The 17,823-nt window shown below is 51.4% G+C and overlaps 1 pseudogene; it reads left to right on the forward strand.

Moving 5' to 3' along the window:
• The first annotated feature begins 8,814 nt into the window (after positions 1 to 8,814).
• On the forward strand, positions 8,815 to 9,686 carry LOC112612964 (annotated as a pseudogene).
• The last annotated feature ends 8,137 nt before the right edge of the window (positions 9,687 to 17,823 follow it).

The raw sequence follows: 17,823 nt of genomic DNA on the forward strand, positions 1-17,823 counted from the left end.
TCAACTCTGTAGGGAAACAGACACAAACTGTATTAAGAGAGATTAATGATGCAAGATGGATGTCCAGGACCCACCTGCTGGGGGCCACAGTGGCTTAACTCCACTGGCTCTGGGAACTCGGAGGTCATGGCAAGCAGAGCAGTGAAATTCCTGCACCAGGAGGGGGCCCAGGCCATGCATGAGGAGTTGCTTCATGAGTACCAGCATGGCCCAACTTACAGAACTGGCTGGGCTCAGCTGTTCAACGTCATTGCCAAGGCATATCCTCCCATATCCATGTCCAGGGCCCCTGCTACTGTCCCAATCATCCGTGGCCCAGGGAATAATGGAGAAGGGAGCCTGCTCTGTGCTTGACATCCCAAACATTTTGGTCACCAGCCAATCATCTTTGACCCCAAAAGACCCAACAAGCCACTCTACACTATGCTGGTGACCCACCATCAGGAAAGGGTCATTCTTTTTCCTGGTAAAGTGCCCCCAGAGCCCACACTGATCAATGAGCTGTATGGGCTGGGGGTGGATGCCATCTTTGGCTTCAGCTTCAAGGGCAATGTTTGAAAGCCATTCTGTAACATTCTGAGTGTCCTGAATGGACTCACTGTGCCACTGCCAACGCTGACATTCCCTTGGGATGGGACATAGAGAAGGAAAACTCCGGAGGGGGACACGGAGAAGGAGAACTCCGGAGGGATCCAGCCAGATCTGCTTCTCTCCCTGATAGCACCCAAAAAATCTGAAACCTAGTTTACAGATTGCTACCGCTACTTGAGGGGTTGTTGACTGCCACTTGCTTTGGAAAAGAAGTACCAGCTAAAACCTGCCATTGTACCCTAACACTGAGTATGTCTCATCATCTGCAGTGAGGGAAGGTGGATGGACATTCTTCCCAATAAAGACTTAGTGTCTCCTTCTCCCAGAAAACACACACACACACACAAAACGCAGAGAGAGACTACTAAGGCTAAAGAGACGGTGGGCATACCATGTTCATGGACAGGAAGGCTGAGGCTCATACAGATGCAGATTAACTCATTTAATAGTCCCAACCCACCAGAAGGAACTAATCTTGCAGATACCTTGATTTCAGACTTCTAGCTTCCAAAGCTGTGAGAGAATAAACACATTAAATTAATTTCCCTCTCTGTCGTTTCAACACAATCCCAATTAAAGTCATGTCACAGCTTTCCCTGGAACTCAATATGATAATCGAAACATTTAACTGGAGCAGCAGAGGGTTGCAAATACTTGGGGCATTACTGCAGAAGAACAGGGCGGTCCTACCTGACATACCAGATATTGGAACCCATGGCAAAGCCTGTAATTAAGTCAGCAAAATACTGGCACAGAAAGAAACACATTGACCAATGGATTAGAATTAAATGCCCACAGACAGCCCTATGCAGGTCAGGAATTTTGCTTCAAGAAGGAGAGAGTCTGTCCCAGCAGTGGGGAGGGGAGGCTATCCCATAAAAGGCTCTGGGAAATGGGAGACCATGTTGAAAACAATATTGGTTCTCTACTTCACACCATATGCAAAACAAAAATCCACATGGGTTAAGGAGTGACACACAAAAATATAACAAAATTAACCTTTTTATTTTATTTTTTTAGACAGGGTCTTGCTTTGTCACCCAGACTGGAGTACAGTGGCATGATCATAGCTCACTGCAGCCTCAGACTTACAGGTGCACATTACCACGCCTGACTATTCTTTTTTTTTTTTTTTGAGACAGAGTCTCGCTCTGTCGCCCAGGCTAGAGTGCAGTGGCCGGATCTCAGCTCACTGCAAGCTCCGCCTCCCGGGTTCACGCCATTCTCCTGCCTCAGCCTCCCGAGTAGCTGGGACTACAGGCGCCCGCCACCTCGCCCGGCTAGTTTTTTGTATTTTTTTAGTAGAGACGGGGTTTCACCGTGTTAGCCAGGATGGTCTCGATCTCCCGACCTCGTGATCCGCCCGTCTCAGCCTCCCAAAGTGCTGGGATTACAGGCTTGAGCCACCGCGCCCGGCCCTGACTATTCTTTTTAAATTTTTTTGTAGAGACAGGATCTTGCTGTCTCTAGATCAAGATCTTGCTGTCTTGCTATGTTGCACAGGCTAGTCTTGAACTCCTGGTCTCAAGTGATTCTCCTGCTTCAGCCTCCCAAAGTGCTGGGATTACAGGCATGAGCCACTGTGCCTGGCCCAAAAGAAAGCTTTAATGTCTTGGTAGAAAATAGAGGTGAACTCGAGGGCAAGCCTTGGTGCCTCATGCCTGTAATCCCAACATTTTGAGAGGCCAAGAGGGGAGGATCATTTGAGCCTAGGAGTTTGAGACCAGACTGGGCAACATAGGGAGACCCCATCTCTACAAATTAAAAAATTAGCTAGGCATGGTAGTGTGTGCCTGTAATCTCAACTACTCAGGAGGCTGAGGCAGGAGAATTGCTTGAGCACAGGAGTTTGAGGCCGCAGTGAGCTGTGATCATGCCACTGCACTCCAGCCTGGGCCATAGAGTGAGACCCTATCTCAAAAAAGAAAAAGAAAAGGAAAAAAAAGGCCAGGTGCCAGAGGCAGTGGCTTATGCCTGTAATCCCAGCACTTTGGCTGAGGCAGGCAGATCTCTTGAGGTCAGCAGTTTGAGACCAGCATGGCCAACATGGTGAAACCCCATCTCTACTAAAAATACAAACATTAGCTGGGCGTGGTGGCGGACACCTGTAATCCCAGCTACTTGGGAGGCTGAAGCAGGAGAATCTCTTGAATCTGGGAGGTGGAGGTTGCAGTGAGCCGAGATCACACCACTGCACTCCAGCTGGGCCACAGAGGGAGTTTTCACCTCAAAACAAAACAAAAAGACTAGTTACAAATTAGGGGAAGATATTTGCAATATACTCAACAGATGGAGGAATACTATCCAACCTACATAAAGAATTCCTATAATGACAGCCAGGCACAGTGGCTCACGCCTGTAATCCCAGCACTTTGGGAGGCTAAGGTGGGTGAATCACCTGAGGTCAGCAGTTCAGGATCAGCCTGGCCAACATGGTGAAACCCCATCTCTACCAAAAATACAAAAATTAGCCAGGCAAGATGGCAGGTACCTGTAATCCCAGCTACTCAGGTGGCTGAGGCAGGAGAATCACTTGAACCTGGGAGGCGGAGATTGCAGTGAACTGAAATTATGCCACTGCACTCCAGCCTGGATGACAGAGCAAGATGCGGTCTCAAAACAAAACAAAAAGATAAGTGACAAATTAGGGGAAGATATTTGCAATATACTCAACAGATGGAGGAATACTATCAAACATATATAAAGAATTCCTGGCTGGGCGCGGTGGCTCAAGCCTGTAATTCCAGCACTTTGGGAGGCCGAGACGGGCGGATCACGAGGTCAGGAGATCGAGACCATCCTGGCTAACACAGTGAAACCCCGTCTCTACTAAAAAATACAAAAAACTAGCCGGGCGTGGTGGCGGGCGCTTGTAGTCCCAGCTACTCAGGAGGCTGAAGCAGGAGAATGGCGTAAACCCGGGAGGCGGAGCTTGCAGTGAGCTGAGATCGGGCCACTGCACTCCAGCCTGGGCAACAGAGCGAGACTCCATCTCGAAAAAAAAAAAAAAAAGAATTCCTATAATGAACACCACAAAGAACACAGAGTAAGATTTCACAAAGGAGGAAATCTTCATGTGGCAAGTGGCACATGAGATGGCAAGGAGATGATCATCTATTGGGGATCAGGAAGATACAAGTTAAAACACCAGGTAGATGCCATTTGATTGTCAAAAGCTACAAAATCCACCAATACCAAGTGTTTCCCAAGATACATTCATGAGAAACTCACAAATGGCTGGGGGAGGGTGAATAGTGCTGACACTTGGGAAAAACCTCTGGAGTTTCCAAGTGTCTCTGAGTCTACAACCCACAAGCTCCAGAAATCCCCAAAGAGAAACACACACCTTCCTGCTCCTGGCCAGAGTGCAGGAGGCAGGCACTACCCTCTCAGACCTGGAGGACCTGCAGGAGGACAGGGGAGTTTTTACTTGGGGTTGGAGAGGGGACTGTCTAAGTTTCCTGGGGCTAATGTAACAAATTTGCACAACCTGGGCGGCTCCAGACAACAGAAATTTATTCTCTCCCAATTTTGGAGAGAAGTCTGAAATCAAGATAATTGCCAAGGTTGATTCTTTCCAGTGGTTTGAGATGTTTAAATGAGCTAATATCTGGTACACACTAAACACTTAGTATATGCTTGCTGGGAGAATAATAAAATGCAGGAATACAGCAAAGCATAAAATAAGCATCAGTTGTTGATTGGATGCTTGATTAAGACTAAGTGAAGGGCGGGGCACTGTGGCTGATGCCTATAATCCCAGCACTTTGGGAGGCCGAGGAGGGTGGTTTGGCTGAGGTCAGGGGTTCGAGACCAACCTGGCCAACGTGGCAAAATCCTGTCACTACCAAAAATACAAAAATTAGCTGGGCATAGTGGTACATGCCTGTAATCCCAGCTACTCAGGAGGCTGAGGCAGGAGAGTCACTTGAACCTGGGAGGCGGAGGTTGCAGTGAGTCGAGATTGTGCCACTGCACTCCAGCCTGGGCGATGGAGTGAGACTCTGTCTCAAAAAAAAAAAAAGTGGTGGCCGGGCGCGGTGGCTGATGCCTGTAATCCTGGCACTTTGGGAGGCTGAGGCAGGCGGATCACTTGAGGCCAGGAGTTTGATACCAGCCTGGGCAACATGGTGAAACCCTGTCTCTGCTAAAAATGCAAAAAATAGCCAAGCATGGTGGTGTGTGCCTATAGTCCTAGCTACTTTGGAGGCTGAGGCTGCAGTGAGCTTGAACCCGGGAGGCAGAGGTTGCAGTGAGCTGAGATCACGCCACTGTTCTCCAGCCTGGGCGACACAGTGAGATTCTCTCTCAAAAAACAAACAAACAAACAAAAAAGACAAGACTAAGTGGAGATGAGGGTTCAGTGCACCCCCATCCCCTGGCCCTGCTGCCCACGAGCCAGACCCTGAGCTGACAGATTGATTGCCCATTTCCTCTTATGGATTGATACGGGTCTCTTACCTCTGGGTTTGCTCAGCCCAGCGGCAAGCAGTCAGAGCCAGAAGCTGTTTGCAAACCGAAACCGGTCTGTGGCTTGGGCCACCTACTTGTGAGACCAGCTGTCACTGTTTCCTCCCTGTGAGAAAGTCCCCCAGTAAAGCTGCGCGGGGGAGGAGAGGGAGGGTGGAGGAGGGCAGAGTAGCTTCCCGGGAGACCTTGGGGCGTGGCGGCGCTGCTCTGGACTTTGGTTTGCTCATCAGCAACCGGGCACCATGCGGAAAGGGGATTGCAGGCTCCTGGCTGGGGAGTTTGGATTTGGGGATGCTGGACAAGTGACTTCACCTCTCTGAGCCTCTGTTTCCTTATCTGTGAACCAGTGAGAAACACATGGCCACCAGAGTTGCTGCAAAGGGGCATGTCCCTCTCTTCATTCAGGCCTGGGCCCCAAACGTCGTCTATTCCAGGAAGCCCTCCAGGACTGCCTGATCAGGCAACGCGCTCCCCCTGCTGCATCTGGTCATGTATTCTACTTTATTCATCGCACTTTTCAACACCTGATTCCACATTACAGATGCATCGCTTCAGGTGCATAATGTCCTCTGGGTCCCACCTTTGTCCCCAGACCATGAGTCCTACAAGGGCGAGATTGCTCTCAATTTATCCCCAGCTGTGTCCCCAGACCACAGCCCAGGGCCTACAGCACAGCAGGCATCTGGTATTATCAGCGCATGATTATCTGTGAGCACACTCATTAAGCCCCAGCTGTGTAGAGTAGCCGGAGACACCACCATGAATGAGATACAAATTCTTTTTTTTTTTTTTTTAGATGGAATCCCATTCTGTTGCCCAGGCTGGAGTGCAGTGGCACAGTCTCAGCTCACTGCAACCTCCACCTCCCAGGCTCAAGTGATTCTCCTGCCTCAGCCTCCCAAGTAGCTGGGATTGGTAGCTGGGACTACAGGCTCCCACCACCACGCAGTTAACTTTTGTACTTTCGGTAGAGATGAGGTTTCACCATGTTGGCCAGGCTGGTCTCGAACTCCTGACCTTGTGATCTGCCCACCTCAGCCTCCCAAAGTGCTGGGATTACAGGCATAGCCACCGCACCTGGCCAAGATACAAATTCTTGATGGCAGAGGAGGGAGAGAGAGTGTGGTTGATGATGATATTTGAACCGAGACCCAAAGGAGGTGGGGGAGACATATGGGCGTCTATGGGAAGATGGTCCCCGGGAAAGCACAGCCTTTGGACAGGCCCCGAGGCAGGAGCCTGTCTGACTCACTGGAGGATCTTGGAGGAGGCTGAGGTGGCCAAAGTCGATTAAGCAGGGTGGGGAGGGAAGAGGCAATGATGCAGTGAGACCAAGCAGGGCTTTGAGGTCTGGGAGAGAGCTCTGGCTTTTGCTCTGAGGAAGGTAGGAGCCATGCAAGTTTCTAGACAGAAGAAGGACTAGCTGGACTCAAGATACCAGGGTGGGGTATCTCTGGGGGATAAAGGGAGAAGTGAGGAGACCACAGAGGGGTACCTGTGCTGGTCCTAAGACGCAGGGATAGTCTGGACCAGGGAGAAGGACCTTCATGAGAAGGAATCGGATGTGGGAGCAATTTTGATGGTGGATGAGTGGAAGAAGATGATTCAGGGGCGCCAGCATGAGCCCATCTGAGAAGGGAGGAGACTGAGACTCTGGGGGCAGAGGGATCTCAGTAAAGGAAAAACTGGAAGAAACCGGTGGGACGCTCAGAGGTGGCCAGGGTCCAAGAGGGAGCCCCCCACCTCCCTCAGTCACAGTGGTTGCCAGCTTCCTCCTGATGCAACCTGACCTTCCATCTCTCTGTTTTTCCTTTTTTTTTTTTTTTTGAGACAGAGTCTCACTCTGTCACCCAGGCTGAGGCACAGTGGCACGATCCCGGCTCACTGCAACCTCCACCTCCCATGTTCAAGCAATTCTACTGCCTCAGCCTCCAGAGTAGCTGGGATTACAGACACACACCAGCACGCCCGGTTAATTTTTGTATTTTTAGTAGAGACGGGGTTTCGCCATGTTGGCCAGGCTGATCTTGAACTCCTGACCTCAAGTGATCTGCTTGTCTTGGCCTTCCAAAGTGCTGGGATTACAGGTGTGAGCCACCGCCCCCGGCCTGTCTTTGATTTTATCTCTATAATTCCCATCCCTGTCAGAGGGAAGAGGCTCTTCCACCTACGCACGCCAATAGGCCTGACTCAGCTTCCCACAGATTCATTTACTAACCCCCAAACCCCAAGACATGGGTACCAACCCTGTTTTACAGATGGGGAAACTGAGGCTCATATAGGCGAAGTGGTTTTCCAGGTTGACTAGCGGCAGAGGCAGGATTAGAACCCCGAGCCTTGACTCTAGACCCCTGCTCTTGAGATGGCACGCTGCTGGGGGTCATCAAACATTTCACCCCGAGATGCGTTATTCAGTTCCCAGCTTCTGAGAACTTTGACTTGGGTGGGAGCCCCCTGCAACATGCTAAAAATCCAGGTTTAGGCATTTTTTTTTTTAATTATTATTATTATTTTTTTTTGAGACGGAGTCTCGCTGTGTCTCCCAGGCTGGAGTGTAGTGGCGCGATCTCGGCTCACTGCAAGCTCCGCCTCCCGGGTTCACGCCATTCTCCCGCCTCAGCCTCCCAAGTAGCTGAGACTACAGGCGCCCGCCACCACACCCGGCTAGTTTTTTGTATTTTTAGTAGAGACGGGGTTTCACCATGTTAGCCAGGATAGTCTCGATCTCCTGACCTCGTGATCCACCCGCCTCGGCCTCCCAAAGTGCTGGGATTACAGGTTTGAGCCACCGCGCCCGGCCGGCATTTTTTTTAATTAAAAAAAGAATACTTATTTATCGTCCAGGCACGGTGGCTCATGCCTGTAATCCCAGCACTTTGGGAGGCCGAGGTGGGCAGATCATTTGAGGTCAGGAGTTCAAGACCAGTCTAGACAACATGGCAAAACCTCGTCTCTACTAAAAATGCAAAAATTAGCCAGGTGTGGTGGCGCATGCCTGTAATCTCAGCTACTACAGAGGCTGAGGCAGGAGAAATCGCTTGAACCCAGGAGGCAGAGGTTACAGTGAGCCGAGATCTTGCCACTGCACTCCAGCCTGGACAACAGAGCAAGACTTCATCACAAACAAATGAACGAACAAAACTTATTTATTTATTTTCTAGAAACAGGGTCTCACTATATCACCCAGACTGGAGTGCACTGGCATGATCATAGCTCATGGCAGTCTCAAGCTCCTGGACTCAAGCGATCCTCCTACCTCAGCCTCCCTGAGTAGCTGGGACTACAGGCACCTGCCACCATGCCCAGCCACATTTTTTTCAATTTTTTGTAGAGAAAGGATCTCACTATGTTGCGCAGGCTAGTCTTGAACTCCTGGGCTCAAGCAATCCTACAGCCTCGGCCTTCAAAAGTTCTGGGATTACAGCCTTGAGCCACCAACCTTGGCCAGATTTCGATTTGTATGGCCTTACGTTTCTGAGTTTGTAAGATTATATATGATTCATTTGCTCATTCATGTTCATTCATTCCTGGCCACCTCCAGGTGCCTGCCTTATTTGGGGCGATGCTCGAGGCACCAGCTTGGGAAGGTCCAGGCTGGATAGAGATATTCTGGTTCCCATAGGGTCAAGGCTAGGCTGGAGGGAGGTACCCAGGGCTGGGGGTCCCCAGCGATCCAGGAGGTGGGGGGCTTCCTGAAGAAGGGAACCTCATGCCAAGGGCCTGGGTCCCTTCCTCTTCACGCCCCCCACCCCCATGACGAAAGCCAGAGAGGATGAGGGCAATGTGGGGCTTCCAGACCCCAAATCTGAGCCTGGTGCCTGGCATGGAGCCCCAGAGCGTGCCACCGTGTCTCTAGTGATCCCTGAAAAGTTCCAGCATATTTTGCAAGTACTCAACACCAACATCAATGGATGGCAGAAAATAGCCTTTGCTATCACTGCCATTAAGGGTGTGGATGGAGGCCGGGCGCGGTGGCTCAAGCTTGTAATCCCAGCACTTTGGGAGGCCGAGACGGGCGGATCACGAGGTCGGGAGATCGAGACCATCCTGGCTAACACGGTGAAACCCCGTCTCTACTAAAAAATACAAAAAACTAGCCGGGCGAGGTGGCGGGCTCCTGTAGTCCCAGCTACTCCGGAGGCTGAGGCAGGAGAATGGCGTAAACCCGGGAGGCGGAGCTTGCAGTGAGCTGAGATCCGGCCACAGCACTCCAGCCTGGGCGACAGAGCCAGACTCCGTCTCAAAAAAAAAAAAAAAAAAAAGGGTGTGGATGGAAGATACGTTCATGTGGTGTTGACCAAAGCAGACATTGACCTCACCAAGAGGGCGGGAGACTCACGGAGGATGATGTGGAATGGGTGATCACCACTATGCAGAATCCACAGCAGTACAAGATCCCAGACTGGCTCTTGAACAGACAGAAGGATGTAAAGGATGGAAAATATAGCCAGGTCCTAGCCAATGGTCTGGACAACAAGCTCCGTGAAGACCTGGAGCGACTGAAGAAAATTCGGGCCCATAGAGGGCTGCACCACTTTTGGGGCCTTCGTGTCTGAGGCCAGCACGCCAAGACCACTGGCTGCCGTGGCCGTACCCGTACCATGGGTGTGTCTAAGAAGAAATAAGTTGTAGGCCTTGTCAGTTAGTAGTTTATGGCCGGGCGCGGTGGCTCATGCCTGTAATCCCAGCACTTTGGGAGGCCGAGGCGGGCGGATCATGAGGTCAGGAGATCGAGACCATCCTGCTAACACGGTGAAACCCTGTCTCTACTAAAAATACAAATAATTAGCCAGGCGTGGTGGCACACGCCTGTAGACCCAGCTACTCTGGAGGCTGAGGCAGGAGAATCTCTTGAACTCGGAAGGCAGACGTTGCTGAGATCTGGCCACTGCACTCCAGCCTGGGCGACAGAGCAAGACTCCGTCTCAAAAAAACAAGTAGTTTATATACCAAAAAAAGAAAAGAAAAGGAAAAAAACCTGAGCCCAAAGCCTCACCCTAAACGTCACCTCCGGTCCCCATCTCTGCCTTGCATCAGGCAGCAGCCAACACCACGGGGACGTGGCCTGGGCTTCCCGCCAGACTGCCTGCTGCAAAACCAGCTCTGGGAGGTGGGGGTGTCACCGTCCAGTATGTTGGGGTGGAATCTTCTGGGCTGACCATTTATGGGACAGGCCCCTAGAACGTGAGGCCCAGGATAGCCAGAGAGCCACAGAGCCCAGCAGCTGGACCAGGGTGACCGTGAAGCCACTGGGGCTGGGACACCTGCACGAGACTGTTCGGGAACAAGGCCCTATTTCCCCACCTAAAAATGGAAGTGGGGCCGGGCACAATGGCTCACGCCTGTAATCCCAGCACTTTGGGAGGCCGAGGCGGGTGGATCTCTTGGGGTCAGGAGTTTGAGACCAGCCTGACCAACATGGTGAAACCCTGTGTCTACAAAAATACAAAAATTAGCCAGGCATGATGGTGGAGGGCCTGTAATCCCAGCTACTCGGGAAGCTGAGGGAGGAGAATCATTTGAACTGGGAAACAGAGGTTGCAGTGAGCAGACATTGCACCACTGCCCTCCAGCCTGGACCACAGAGTGAGACTCTGTCTCCAAAAATCAAAAAAAGAGACAAACAGAGAAACAAGGAGAGACAGAGGCAGTGAGAGACAGAGGCAGTGAGAGACAGAGACACAGAAAGATAGACAGGGAGAGACAGAGACAGGTGAAACAGAGACAGAGAGAGATGAGACAGAGACAGAGAAACAGAGACACAGAGAAAAAGGGAAAGAGAGAAAGGGAGACACAGAGAAACAGGGAAAGAGAGACAGGGAGACAGAGATAGAGAGAAAGAGACAAAAGTCAGACAGAGAGATGAGACAAAGAGATAGAGAGAGAGACAGGGAGAGAGATGAGAAATGAGATAGACAAAGATAGAAAGATGACACAAATATTTTGGGAAGCTGACGGGGAAGGATTGCTGGAGGCCAGGAATTAGAGATCAGCCTGGGCAACATAATGAGACCCTTATCTCTACAAAAAGAAAAAGAAAAAAAAAAGATGGCATAGAAAGAGACAAGGAGAGAGACAGAGAGACAAGAGACAAAGAGAGAGAGAGAGAGGCACAGGGAGAGAGACAAAAAGAGGCAAAACAAGCCAGGCATGGTAGCTCATTCCTATAATCCCAGCACTTTGGGAGGCCGAGGAGGGTGGATCACCTAAGGCCAGGAGTTCAAGATTAGCCTGACCAACGTGGTAAAACACCATCTCTACTAAAAATACAAAAATTAGCATAGTGGAGTGGCGCACGCCTGTAATCTCAGCTACTTGGGAGGCTGAGGCAGGAGAATCACTTTAACCTGGGAGGCGGAGGTTGCAGTGAGCCGAGATCGTACCATGGCACTCCAGCCTGGGCAATAGAGTGAGACTCTGTCTCAAAAAAAGAAAAAAAGAAAATGGCAAGACAGAGAAATAGAGACAGACAGAGAAAGACAGGAAGATGAGACATGAGAGATAAGGAGAGACAGGGAGGGAGGAAGGAAATAGGAAGCTGGGGGTGGGGCCGGGGCACAGTGTCTCATGCTTGTAATCCCAGCACTTTGGGAGGCAGAGATGGGAGGACTGCTTGAGGCCAGGAATTTGAGACCAGCCTGAGCAGCAGAGTGAGTGCTCTTTCTACAAAAAATTCAAAAATTAGCTGGGCTTGGTGGCACACACCTGCAGTCTCAGCTACTTGGGAGGCTGAGGTGGGGATATTGCTTGAGCCCAGGAGGCTGCAGTGAACTATGATCACACCGCTGCACTCCAGCCTGGGTGACAGACAGAGACAGAATCTCAAAATAAAACAAAATGAAAATTAGCCAGGAATGGTGGTGGGCACCTGTAATCACAGCAACTTGGGAGGCTGAGGCAGGAGAATCGCTTGAACCCGGGAGGTAGAGGTTGCAGTGAGCCGAGATTGCACCATTGCACTTCAGCCTGGGAAAGGAGAGCAAAACTCCGTCTCAAAATAATAATAAAATAAAATAAAGATCACTGCTGTTCAGTTGGTTAAGGAAAAAAAAAAAAAAAAAGAGGTTAGGGGTACAGGACCAGCCACTGGGAGAAGAGGGCCCTCCTCCCCAGCCAGAGGAGCCCCTGGCTGGAGCTCCTGATCCCAGCACATAAGGTTTAATATTATTAAAGGTGATGATATCGGCCGGGCGCGGTGGCTCACGCCTGTAATCCCAGCACTTTGGGAGGCCGAGGCGGGTGGATCACAAGGTCAGGAGATCGAGACCATGGTGAAACCCCGTCTCTACTAAAAATAGAAAAAATTAGCCGGGCGCAGCGGCGGGCGCCTGTAGTCCCAGCTACTCGGGAGGCTGAGGCAGGAGAATGGCGTGAACCCGGGAGGCGGAGCTTGCAGTGAGCCGAGATTGCGCCACTGCACTCCAGCCTGGGCAACAGAGCAAGACCCCCGCAGCAAAAAAAAAAAAAAAAAAAAAGGTGATGTTATCTTGGAGGGTTGGGCACCTCCTTCACCTAGCTCCCTCTCACCTCTTATAGGCCCCCCGGGGGGTTAACTACCCCATTGCACCGATGGGGAAACTGAGGCTCAGAGAAGCCCTGGCTGCACAACTAGTTGGAGGCAGAGCCAGGACTCGGCTGGATCCTTGAGACGTTTGTCGACTGTGTGATCCCTGGCCCCTTCAGTCTCCGACCCGGAGGAGGAACCCGCCCCTCTCCCCCTCCCTCACCCCCGGCCCGCCCCTCTCCCCCTCCCCCACCCCCAGCCCGCCTGGCGAGTGTTTTTTTTTTCCCCTCTTCCTGGGTATTTTGGTTTCGGCAGGAACCGCATGGGGGAGCAGGGGGTTCCTGCTGGCAGGGTCAGCCCAGGGCGGGGACCGGAGCCAGGAGCAGCTCCAGGCCAGGGAAGGTGGGGAGGACTCGGGGAGGGAGCCCGGCCGTGGCCCCGACCACTGGGACCAGGCACGTCGCGTCCCCATCTCAATCTTCCGGTGCCTCAGTTTCCCCACCTGGAAAGCGGGGCCCTGCGTGATCGCGGCACGGCCCGTGGGGACGCGTAGCGCATGGTGCCGGGCGGGGTGTCTCCGTCTCCGCCAAGGTTCCGTCCGCTCAGTTATTAAACATTGATGGAGGCCTCCGATTCGGGGACGGAGCCACAGGTCACTGCCCCAAACCGGGGCGGGAGGTGGGGAGGGCAGGAGGGGAGGAGCGGGGAGGGACAGGCCAGAGGTGGGGGCTGGGGGCGGGGAGGATGGGAGAGGTGCCCGCAAGAGGGGTTTATCAAGATCAGGAGGATTCTTAAGTAGAGCACCCAAAGCACAAGCCAGCAAAGGAAAATAGATCAACCGGACTCCATGCAATGTAAGACTTTTCTTCTGCAAAGGCCACTATTAAGAGAGGCTGGGCACGGTGGCTCACACCTGTAATCCCAGCACTTTGGAAGGCTGAAGCAGGCAGATCACTCAAGGTCAGGAGTTCAAGACCAGCCTGGCCAACATGGTGAAACCTCGTTTCTACTAAAAATACAAAAATTCGCCAGGCATGGTGGCTAACACCTGTAATCCCAGCTACCCAGGAGGCTGAGGCAGGAGAATCTCTTGAATCTGGGAGGCGGAGATTGTGGTGAGCCAAGATAGCGCCACTGCACTCCAGCCTTGGCAACAGAGCAAGACATCATCAAAAAAGAAGGAGGAGGAGGAGGAAAAGGAGAAGGAGGAGAAGGAGAACGATAAGAAAAAGGTGGCCAGGCTCAGTGGCTCACACCTGTAATCCCAACACTTTGGGAGGCTGAGGTGGGCGGGTTACTTGAGCTCAGGAGTTCCAGAACAGCCTGGCCAACATAGTGAAACTCCGTCTCTACTAAACATACAAAAATTAGCCAGGCTTGGTGGCAAGAGCTTGTAATCCCAGCTACTTGGGAAGCTGAGGCATGAGGATGATCACTTGAACCCGGGAGGCAGAGGTTGCAGTGATCCGAGATCACGCCACTGCACTGCAGCCTGAGTGACAGAGGGAGATCCTGTCTCAAAAAGAAAAAATAAAAAGGAAAATAGCAAGTGTTGATGAGGATGTGGAGAAATTTGAACCCTCATGCCTTGCTGGAGGGAATGTGAAATGGTACAGCTGACGTGTGGAAAAGTTTGGCAGATCCTCCAGAAGTTAAACACAGAATTACCATGTGACCCTGTGATTCTACTCCTAGATATATACGGAGAAAACTGAAAACGGGTGTTTATGCCAAAATTTGTACACAAACGCTCAGAGCTCCACTATCCACAATAGCCAGAAAATGGAAACCACCCAAATGCCCATCGATGGCTGAGTGGATAAATGAATAGTGACACATCCACACAACGGAATGCTATTCAGCCATCAAAAAGAATGAAACCCTGACACACACTATAACGAGGATGGGTTTCAAAAACATCTGAGTTTCTTTCACAAAAGAACAGACAAAAAGGCCACATATTGTATGATTTCATTGATATGAAATGCCCAGAACAGGCAAATCCATAAAGACAGGAAGCAGATTAGTGGCTGCCAGGGGCTAGAGGAGGGGAATGGGGAGTGGCTACTATGGAACGAGGTTTTCTTTTTGGGGAGATGAAAATGTTCTAGAACCTGTGATTGTACAAAAACCACTGAATTGTACTTTTTTTTTTTTTTTTTTTTTGAGACAGGGTCTCACTCTGTCACCCAGGCTGGAGTGCAGTGGTACAATTATGGTTCACCGCAGCCTCAACCTCTTGGGCTCAAGTGATCCTCCCGCCTTGGCTTCTCAAAATGCTGGGATTGCAAGCGTGTCAACTGTACACTTTAAGAGGGTGAATTGTATGGTGTGTGAATGTATCTTAAAAAAGGAGGAATGGCTGGGCGCGGTGACTCACGACTGCAATCCCAGCACTTTGGGAGGCCGAGGTGGGCAGATTGCCTGAGGTCAGGAGTTTGAGACCAGCCTGGCCAACATGGTGAAACTCTGTTCCTAGCAAAAATACAAAAATTAGCCATACATGCATGGTGGTGGGTGCCTGTAGTCCCAGCTACTCAGGAGGCTGAGGCAGAAGAATTGCTTGAACCCAGGAGGCGGGGTTGCAGTGAGCCGAGATGGCGCCACTGCACTCCAGCCTCCTGGGCGACAGCATGAGATTCCATCTAAAAAAAAAAAAAAAAAAAAAAAAGAAGGGAGTAAGTCTGGGCTCAGTGGCTTGTGCCTGTAATCTCAGCACTTTGGGAGGCTGAGACAGGAGGATCGCTTGAGCCCAGGAGCTCAAGATCAGTCTGGACAACATAGCAAGACTATCTCTACTTTAAATTTTTTTTTTTTTTTTAAAGAAAGAAATGAGTTAAAAAGAGAGAGAGAAATGGGCAGAGGGCAGATTTGGAAGAAGGGGCTTCTTGGCCGGGCGCGGTGGCTCAAGCCTGTAATCCCAGCACTTTGGGAGGCCGAGACGGGTGGATCACGAGGTCAGGAGATTGAGACTATCCTGGCTAACACGGTGAAACCCCGTCTCTACTAAAAAAATACAAAAAAAAAAAAAAAAATTAGCCGGGCGAGGTGGCGGGCGCCTGTAGTCCCAGCTACTCGGGAGGCTGAGGCAGGAGAATGGCGTGAACCTGGGAGGCGGAGCTTGCAGTAAGCCGAGATCGCGCCACTGCACTCCAGCCCGGGCGACAGAGCGGGACTCTGTCTCAAAAAAAAAAAAAAAAAAAGAAGGGGCTTCCTGGGCAGAAGGCTTGGCATCTGGGCACAGATAATAAAGTATCAGGGGCCAGGCCAGGAGCTACCCTGAGTCCAGGGGTCATCTCCTGCAGCCCATGGTCCCCAGAAACCTCTGACACCTCAGTCCCATCCTGGCTCAAGGGCAGAGGCAGAGACAACATCTGTTTCTGACCACACCCAGAGGCTACTGGAGAGATCAAGAAGGAAGGTACCTGGGGAGGTAAACTGAGGCAGCCTATCTCCCTGATGGAGACAGGCTTCCCACCTATAGGTGGGAGCCGTGGAGAAGGGAAAAGATGGATCAGGAAAGACAGAGACAGAGGAGGGGAGGTGGGAAGAGGGGCAGAGGCTCTGGAGAGGCTGCCTGACCACATCCATTGTATGGACCGGAAAACTGAGGCTCACAAGATGAATCACTTACTTCCAGCTGAACCACAGCCAGAATAAACTCTGAACATCTCACCAGTCAGGCCCTGACTCTCCAGCTCCAGGACCCCACAACCTAAGAAGAAAACCCTAGCCCACGGGTGCAGTGGCTCATGCCTGTAATCCCAGCACGTTGAGAGGCCAAGACAGGAGGATCACTTGAGCCTAGGAGTAAGAGACCAGCCTGGGAAATATGGTGAAACTCTATCTCTACAAATAATCAAATAAACTAAGCTGAGTGTGGTGGCACATGCCTGTGGTTCTAGCTACACAGGAGGCTAAGGAAGGAGAAACGGCTGATCCTAAGAGGTCGAGGCAGCAGTGCGCTGTGGTCACGCCACTGCACTCCAGCCTGGGTGAGAGAACCAGACCCCATCTCAAAAGAAAAAAACAACTCTGGCCCAAACACTCCCAGCCTCACGTGGGCTACAACCTCTTCCCCCATCCCCCATCCATTCCCCACTAGCCACCTCAGGGCCTTTGCATTCCCTCTTCTGGCCCCTCTTTACCACCTTAGTCCAGCATTGCCTCCTCCAGGAAGCCTTCCCTCACTCCCTACTCCTCACATCCCCACTCGTCACTCTTACGGTTTCTCATAACTCTCTGTGTGATCATTAGATTAGTGTCTGCCTTCCCAGCCAGCTAAGAGTCCCTCATGATCAAGAAGATCCTGACTTGTGCAAGGTGGGGCCTGTTATACAGTAGGCACTCAATGCTGACTTTTTTTTTTTTGAGACAGAGTCTCACTTTGTCACCCAGGCTGGAGTCCAGTGGCATCATCTCAGCTCACTGCAACCTTGACCTCCCCAGGCTCAGGTGATTCTCCCACCTCAGCCCTCAGCCTCCCAAGTAGCTGAGACTACAAGCATGTGCCACCAAACCTGGCTAATTTTTGTATTTTCAGTAGAGACGGGGTTTCACCAGGTTGGCCAGGCTGGCCTCGAACTCCTGAGCTTAAGCGATCAGCCCGCCTTGGCCTCCCAAAGTGCTGGGATTACAGGTGTGAGCCACCGCGCCCGACCCTGATTTCTTAAATGAATGAATGAAACTGAGCTGTGAAATGGGGGCTAACATCGTCCTGACCCCCGGAGCTGCTGGGAGAAGCTGAGGCATGGCTGCTCTGAGGAGCCCTGGAGTAATAGTTGTATAGCAGCCCTTGCTCAATATTTACCAGGCCAGGGCCCTGCTAAGCAAACTTGCTGAACCCATTGAGAAAAGGACTCCAAACCCCTTCGTATTTTATAGATGGGCAAGCAGAGGCCCAGAAAGAACCTCCAGTTGGTCATTTTCTAGGGGCAGAAGAAGGACTCAAAGTGGCTTCATCAAAACAGGGAACTGAGGCCGGGTGCAGTGGCTCATGCCTGTAATCCCAGCACTTTGGGAGGCCAAGGCAGGTGGATCATTTGAACTCAGCAGTTCGAGACCAGCCTGGGCAACATGGCAAAACCCCGTCTCCACAAAAAATACAAAAAAATTAGCTGGGCGTGGTGGCTTGAGCCTGAGGTTGAGGCTGGAGGATCACTCGATCCCAGGAGGTGGAGGTTGCAGTGAGCCAAGATGGCGCTACTGCATTCCAGCCTGGGCAACAGAGTGAGACCCTGTCTCAAAAAATAAAATAA

Source organism: Theropithecus gelada, chromosome 19, assembly GCF_003255815.1.
Source record: "Theropithecus gelada isolate Dixy chromosome 19, Tgel_1.0, whole genome shotgun sequence".
In the NCBI taxonomy this organism is placed as follows: Eukaryota; Metazoa; Chordata; class Mammalia; order Primates; family Cercopithecidae; genus Theropithecus; species Theropithecus gelada.